The 8,798-nt window shown below is 40.6% G+C and overlaps 1 long non-coding RNA gene across 1 annotated transcript; it reads left to right on the forward strand.

Annotated features, from left to right (window-relative positions):
- The first annotated feature begins 178 nt into the window (after window positions 1–178).
- LOC123083053 (uncharacterized) lies at window positions 179–3,062 on the forward strand. Its single transcript, XR_006439194.1, has 4 exons — window positions 179–734; window positions 1,625–1,692; window positions 1,767–1,836; window positions 2,707–3,062. It is a non-coding gene; the product is annotated as an uncharacterized lncRNA (long non-coding RNA).
- Window positions 3,063–8,798: the final 5,736 nt, after the last annotated feature.

Genomic DNA, 8,798 nt, shown 5'->3' on the forward strand with positions numbered 1-8,798 from the left:
CTATTAATAACCCAGGGTGAAGAATAAGTAATTCTTCACCCTGGTCGTTTGATCGAGCCACGTCTTGCGTCCAGCCAAGCCCGCCGATGGAAAAGAAGTGCACTGTCCCTTGCTATAAGATTACCACGGTGTCGAGGTATTTTTACCTTTCATGAGTTATTACTCGAAACCAGCCCATCTCACCGTCCCCTCAAAAAAAAAAAATCTCCCCGTCTTTTCCTAATCTACTGCGGGCGGTTTTTATTTGGCGTGCTGCTCGGCGGCGCGGTCTTCGATGGCGTGGTCGCTGGGGCAATTGGGCGGCGTCTCCCTAGGTCTTGGGCGGTGTTGTTGCTGGTGATCGCGGCGGCTCTCCAGTGCATGGGTTGGTATGTGACTGCATCTCCGCTGTTTGGATTGAAGTTTGGTTGGGTGTGAGTGCACGGGATGAGGTGAGCAACCCCAAATCTAGCGATTTCCGTTCTAAAATTCCAATTATATCCCACTTACGTTTCCCTTCGTCATTCTCTTTCCAAATTGTTTTTTGTGCATTTGAGCGTTCCGATCTGCTCGCTCCGGTGCCCCGCGAGGTCCCAATTTGACTACAAGCCGGTGGATGGTTCTCCCGATGGTGGAATTGAAGGGGCCCCAATGGATAAGGACGTGACAGGCAAGCTGGAGGCCACCACTACCAGCGTCCTCAAGCTCTACCACTAATCATTTATCTAGCACACATCACCACCTGGGTTATGTGGGTATGTCCTAAAAATATGTAGTCAACCTTGCCAGCTCTAATAATTTTTATTTGCTTCAATCCCCAATCTGGTTCGTAGCAGACATACAGTTAGTAGAATCTTGCCTCCTGGTTGTAGAATTTTTGGTTGATTCGTTGGCTGCTTCATATTGTTAAACCATGAAATAATTCCTGATCCTTCGTGGACTGAATTATTGGATTCTTTTCCCCCTTCCTGTCGTGCATACATCACCATTTGTTTCTGAAACCAAGTCAGATTTGCCGGATTTCTAATTTTCAGAGATTGCAGATAGTTATTTCAAGTTTAAAAATTGGTTGTAATTTTGGTTCATCAGTTGTACCATATGCAAATACACATCTATGATTCATGAAAGTTTTTGTTCTGTCAATCAGGGTCATACTCCCTGCAACTAGTAGCTGCTCTAAACATTGTTGTAATGTTACTACTTAATACTTAATAATGATTGTGGAGGTGCTGCTAACATTTCCTACTGCAACAACAACAGAGGTAAAAAATTATGTGTGGGCTTCAATGATGTAATTGATTTCTATTTACAATGCGTTAGTGTTTCCTATCATCTAGCTTCGGATTTAAAGTAAATATATATACTTCCTGTTGGAGTTGAAGTAAGTATCTCACGTTTGAGCTGCTTGTGTGCCATTTTTTTTTACCTCGGCCCTTATTTTAATCTCAGCTGCAGTTAGTGGCAACAAGCACCCACGACGCCCCTATTTTATTTACCTGGGCCACTAGTATAATTTCAGCTCTATTTGGTCTTTGGAAATGGTATATCTGGAAATAAAGAACTATGCGTGTCATTCTATCATTCTGCAAATTAGTCAATTTTGTAGTTTCTTTCTTTTCCTCAGTGATATGCCAATATGTTTCAGCTCAGCGCATGGAGTAATTAGATGGTCCTTCTCCTGTGATTTACTAGATTGTCAGCAATGATTCAAAGGTCAGTTCCTTTAGACATAGATGCGGAATAAAGCATCAACCTATTTAATAATGTATCCATCCATCTTGCAACAGGTAGCGTAACAAGCATAAGTAGATACCGACCCAGACAAAGAAACCCACTAAAGAGATGGCAGTAGTCTTGGTGAGCGCTCTGAATCTACAAATTCCTTGATCCATTTTTTTTTGTTGAGAAAACGCAAAAGACTTTTACGTTTCATTGCATTGAAAAGAAGAAGTTTGGTACAACCCTCCTAGGAGGCGAGTTTACAAGATGAGTACAGGCACACTAGTGGGCATCCCAAGTCTGAGGCAGGATGGCGCGGAGTCCTAAAGCACCCGCTCTGCCCATCGGTTACTTCCCTGATCGCTAGGATTTTGATCCATTTTTACATTATGCAAGCATAATAGAAGAGATAAAATGTAGACACTTTTAGGCACATACCCCAAATATGCCTGACATTAGATCCAGATCAGTAAATTAACAGTATGCCAACTACACATAGCATTTCAGACGAAAAAAATGTAGACACAAAATGGGAGCATAGTAGCCAGACACTTTGAACTTCAAATATTATAAAATCCTATATAAAAAGGTAAATTTCTGACTGATGCTTGCGCAATTTCTGTTATCTTCTAGTTTAATTCTCTGTATGTATATGCTAGTATGTATAAGTAAAAATATGCATGTGTTTGTTTTCCTCAGGGAAGAGCATTCCTCTATTTATTTTATCATCTAATTTAATTCTCTTTATGTATACATGTTATAAGTAAAAAATCTGCATGCGTGCTTTTCTCTAGCAAAGAGCATTGTTCTATTTTTCTCGGACCATCATGTCTCATTCACTGGGTTGTTGGTAAGAATATATCCATGTTTTAATGTTTTTCTGACTACAGTCTATTGTTGTAAAATCTGTCATTAAGCTTCAGCAGTTCACTCTTGCAAGATTCTTTCAAGTGCGGTCGCCTGAGATTACCCCATTGGCTTTGACTAAGACTTCCAATTAATTGTTAGGTTGCTTATCCTGAAGTTCATGATCCTGCATGCGAGCAAAGGATGTGATAAGCGCAGTTTTGTCTCTGTAGTTTTGTCTCTATAGTTTTGTAGACTTCATTCATCATGACGATTTTATGGAGTCTGAACAATGTGTAGCTGCAATGGAGGTTCCAGGAAGACTTCAAGATGCTAGGCATCAACCATTTTGAGGTCGTTTTAGCAAGACATGATGTTTCAGTGCATATAGTGCAGTGTAACATATCAAGTCAGTTTGTTTCTGTAATTATACGGCCTTGTCCATATGTTTTACCCCAACCATCAGTATTTTGCATGATGCCCTAGGTAATTTGTGTTCAGAAAATTTACATTGTGTATCTGCATACTTGGCTGGCAATATCATTACCTGACAGCCTTCGGACACATTCCTATAGAATCATAATTCTCAAAAAAGAAACCCTATAACCTTAAGGAGCTATTTCATTCCTCAAAAGTATACTTTTGTTGCAGGGCCAGTATACTGGAAATCAGGGGCAGAGCTCGGCCACCAGCTCCATCTACTCGCACGAACAACAAATTTAACAAATTTTGCACACATGTGTGCAACTGTATTTGCTTTCGTACCAATAACTGGACAGATAATATTATTCACCTTGATTTCACCGACAATTGCAGCATATGACGCCAATATAAATTGTCCTGCCAGTTCTTTAACAAAATTCGGAGTCAGGTTCCAAAACAATTATCTGAAACTTACCTTCTCTGACCATCCTCACCTTAACTTTACATTGCACCCGCCTTGCGAGCAGGAGAGGTTACACAGCTCCGTGTCGTAATTTTGCCTCACAAGCGTTTTGTTTCTATGGTGGATGTGGCATCCACTCCACTGTAATTTTACCTCAGAAAACATTTGTTTCTCGCGATGGTTGTGGTGTGGTGTAATTTTACCTCAGAAAGCTTTTGTCTTTTGTCTCTTACGGTGGTTGTGGCGTGCTGTTTGTGGCTCGTACAGGGTGGCTGGGGTGAGGAATAAAAATTCCTCACCCAGGGTGGCGAATAGCGCGACCCTATATATATATATATATATATATATATATATATATATATATATATATATATATATATATGTCTGTGTGTGTGTGTGTGTGTGAGGGAGGGGGCACCACACACCCCACGACAATCCCCAAGCCGTGTGCGGCGCCCCACTCCCTAGTTTCATCCCCCGTCAAGTTTTTCCGCAGTGCACGGCAAAGCCCTGCGGGAACAAGTTCGCCATCACCGTCATCACGCCGTCGTGCTGATGGAACTCATCTACTACTTCGCCCCGCTCGCAGGATCAAGGTGATGAGGACATCATCGAGCTAAACATGTACTGAACGCGGACGTGCCATACATTTTGTGCTTGATCGGGACAGATCGTGAAGGTGTATGATGACATCAACTGCATTGATAAACGATTCCGCTTAGTGATCTACAAGGGTATGTACATGCTCTTCCCCTCTCATAGCTATACATCTCAATGTAAAGATCTTGCGTGTGCTCAAGTGGAGAGGTCCGTGCAATTCAGAAATCAAAGTCACAAAATCAGTACGGTATGCCCACTTCTCCTATCCATATTTTCATAACTATGTTTCCTAATTATATTTGTTAGGTTTTCTAATTACTAGGGAAAATAAATTTTTTGTAGGCTGAAGATCTTGGCTATGACCCGCGGAGAGATGAAATATTTATCAGAGCACATGTCCGTAAAACTGGAGTTCCTACCGCACAAGCAGAGACGCTAATTCTTAGTCAGACATATACATCATGTGTTATTCTTTAGTACAGCCATGCATGTGACTGCATATCAATTGATCCCGAGTATTATTCTTGTTAACTTTTTTCCATGAGATGACACTGCTATGTTTTGTTTGATGGGTCAGGAAGACATAAGTTCAGAATGGGCACGATAATGTGATACTAAATCTTTGTAGCTGAACTGAAGCGTGCTTTCTTTTAAAGATGAGCCACAAAAAAAATACTTGACCATTATTTTTAGGAAAGCATTTTTAGTTCAGTCCACATATTAGGATTACACCTGACTCCTTTTTTTTTAGAGAAACATAGTTGTTGTAGCTTCTGCAGCATTTGTTTAGTTTCAGGATTTTAACCATCGCAAAAAACAACATATGGGAACCTCTATTGTATACCACACAATGTTCCATAGCACGCATGAACCAGAACACAGGCAATGTCCTGTAAGTTGACTTGTTTTCACCAAGTGCACTATACTACATATATGACTGCAATCTCTGTGTTTTTTTGCCGATTCAGTAACTTGGAATGCAATCACTGAAATCACAGTAAATACCTTACTCATGTTGTCTTAGAAAATACCTGATTGCTCATCAACAAATTCAGACATTTTTATAGTAAGCCATTTGTGATATGCTAGCTGCTATGCTGACTTTGTTTTATATATTCTAATAAGGTTGCTTTTGTAACTTGAATCTTTGCATAATTATAGTCTTTTTTTAGATATTTTTTTCAAAAAGGGGGGACACCCCAGGCTCTGCATCAGACCGATGCATACGGCCATTTTTTATAAATAAAATAGGTTCAACAAGGTCTTAAAGTCGTGAAAGAAAATAAAGGCGAGCTCACATAGAGCCTCAACGCCAAAACAATAAAAGGCCATAAAGCCACAACCGGCTGGCATAATAAAGATAGGAAAACTAATCGCCTATCATATTACATGACCGCCATCCAAACCGGTTGAAAATATACCGCGCTACCATCTCCCACCGGACAGATCCAGTAACCAAACGCTCCCTGGCCTCCGTCGGAGTGAGTAAGGACCATATACGGATCAATGCCGTAGCATTGAATACAACCTGCAAAAAATGAATAGTAGTTGTTCTGTTAAAAGCCAAATCATTTCTGCAATTCCAAATTGCCCATAACAACGCACAAACTCCTACACGAATGTGTCTAGCTGTATCGGACTCTATCCCATCCAGCCACGTTCCAAATAACGGACCGACCGAGCTCGGAGGAGTAATGTTAAAGGCAATTTGCACGGTGCGCCACAAAATTCTCGCAAACGGGCACTCAAACAAGAGATACTTGCTTTATTTTTCAGATCCTTTATTTAGTAGATAAAAAGGCCTGACCTCTAGAATTACATGCTTTTGTAACTTGAATCTTTGCATCACTACGCAGGTCTGAGCTCTGGAATTCCATGTTTCAATTGAAGCTTGTGCACAACAAGAGGGCTCAGAACGACAAGTGGTTCGCAGAATACCTACCACGCATTGGTAATGGTACCGAGGAGACTAATGATGATGGTGAAATACTCCTACCTGCAAGGATATGCGTGCCAAATAAGACGGATAATAATGGCCTAGATAGACTCATTGACAATATCTATGAAACAGGGAAAGCTTCCCCAAAAAGATCCAAAACACATCACGTTAAGAGCAATTTTGTCCACAAGGAATGACTCGGTAGACAGAATCAACCTAAAAATGATTGATCACTCCAAAGGAGAGGAGATGGTGTCCCACAGCTTTGATTCCATAGAAGACGACCCCCATAACTACTATCCACCGGAGTTCCTAAACGCCCTCACCCCAAATGGACTGCCTCCACATATGTTGAAGCTCAAAATAAATTGTCCAATCATACTACTTAGGAACATCGACCCTGCTAATGGACTCTGCAATGGCACAAGGTTGGTCGTACGTGGATTCCAAAAAAATAAAATTGATGCAGAGATAGTAGTAGGGCAGCACTCTAGAATGCAAGTTTTCTTGCCTCGGATACCATTATGCCCATCTGACGATGACATGTTCCCGTTCAATTTCAAGAGGACATAGTTTCCAGTGAGGCTCAGTTTTGCAATGACAATAAACAAATCACAAGGTCAGACAATACCAAATGTCGGCGTCTACCTGCGTGAATCGGTTTTCTCACATGGTCAACTATATGTTGCGCTTTCTAGAGAGACCGCGACATCAAACATAAAGGTATTAACGGGAGCACATGATGAGAAAAAGGGGAAGAATAAGAATATCAGTACATGAGACACAAACACAAAAGGAGTACAAAAGGAAAAAGAATCAGAAGATTCGTACAGACGAGACATACAAAAAGAATATTGTCTACATAGAAGTCCTCACCAAATAGGTAATGCAACCTTTGAATTTTTTGTTCCAAATTTCAGTTGGTACTTCGTAGGTTTATTTACGACAAGTTATGCATTTAAATTTCATATTACATTGCTAATTTTCTAACCACAAATTCATTACTTGGATTCTACAGAACAATCCAACCGTCAACTTCGGAGTTAGAATTCATAAATACTTGGTCGTCTTTAAGGAGCATGTCTTCATGTCCTCAACCACAAAGTCATTCATGAATATATTTTTATGATGTGTCCAATAACTCATTCAGGGTTATTGAAAACTTTGAACACTTTGGTGATCTCCATTATGTGTATACAAGCTACATATGCAATTTACAGAAAAGTCTATAGCCAAGGGGAAACTGAGACTTACCAGCCAAAATAGAAACATATTTCTCACCTTGGAGTTGCTGCTGCTGCATTGAATTATCTGAAATATCGCTTTCTCTAACACAACGAAGAAACCTGAAATATATCTGACCCATTTTGAAAAATACATATCAATTTATAAGCTATTTAGATGAACAAAACAAGAAGACAAGCAGATGAACTGAACACGTGCTACCATGTGTGCCATACACATTGTTTACTAACTAATCAAAATATGTAAAAAAAACTAACAACCAAAGCATATCTGAATCTGCTAACTACCACTACAGCAACAACTAACCACGACTGGAGGGAGGAGAGGTTGATAGGTTGAACGCGAAGTCAAGGGCACCAGCCGGCGCCTGCTCGACCCGCGGCTGCTCACCCACCAACAACCAGGGTTGGAGCCTGCGGGAGGAGGGGTGGGAGGGAACAGGAAGGAAGAGGGAGCCGCGCAAGGTCCCATTGATACGGCGGCGCGGGCGGACGACACCACAGTGCGGCCGCCGGAAGTGCTCTTCTTAATGACCTCGTCCTCCGACAACGACGAAGAGACGCGAGGTGGCGGCGCTGGCCATCAGTACGGACCGAGAATGGTGAACGGGAAGGGGATAAGTTCATTTCTCTTAGAAACAATTTTTTTGCTAACAGAGAGTTCGTGTCGTATTTGTGTGTATAGGTCAATTCCTGCCTAGGCCAAGCTCAAACTATGGGGAAAAAATTACAAATGAAATATAATTTTTCAAAAAAAATGTTCATCTCCAATAAAAAAGATTCAATTTCTAAATAATGTTGAAAATGATTCTAAAACAATCTTTTTTTCTGAAATATGTACTCAAAAATAATAATAAAACACCTTCTTAGAAAAAATATATATTAAATATTGAAGTTTTTTAGATAAGAAAGATTGACAAACTATTTCATGGACCAATACTCTTTCATCGGATGAATCTACGAAGCTAAAGTAGGTCCTGACTAACGACGTTAGGTGGCTTCTTCACGTACGAATTTCATGGTCCAAGATATTACATTCGGTATAATCTTATTTCTGAGGTTTGCCACAATTGGATATAAGAAATGCATAAAGCCATGTGGAGCATGTTTTTTTGCCCGTTGCAACGCACGAACATTTTTACTAGTATATATATCCTTTGAAACGACAACACTTTTACAATTGTTTTGCACATGTACAATCATTTAAGCTGACAGTTGCAACTTTATAGGTACTTGGAAGTTGGAGGAACAAATTTGAATCCCGACCAAAGCATAAAGCGGTGAAAAAATATATCCAACAAGTAAAAATATGTGTTTCTATAGCCCTAAAATGTGTGGACCCTGATATGAAGAAAAGAACTACCGTGATGTATATAATGGAGGTGCTTAATGAAGCAGACCAGGTATGGTAAGCATTGCATATGATGTCCTGAATTAATATTCCTTCCATTATAAAATAGAAGGCGTATAAGTTTTCTCGTAAGTCAATACTATGGCTAGACACGAGCCGAGCCGAGCTGAGCTTGATCCGAGCCTGGCTTTGGCTCGCTCTGAAGCGGCTCGGCTCGGCTCGGCTCGCTCAGCC

This window comes from Triticum aestivum, chromosome 1B (genome assembly GCF_018294505.1).
Source record: "Triticum aestivum cultivar Chinese Spring chromosome 1B, IWGSC CS RefSeq v2.1, whole genome shotgun sequence".
In the NCBI taxonomy this organism is placed as follows: Eukaryota; Viridiplantae; Streptophyta; class Magnoliopsida; order Poales; family Poaceae; genus Triticum; species Triticum aestivum.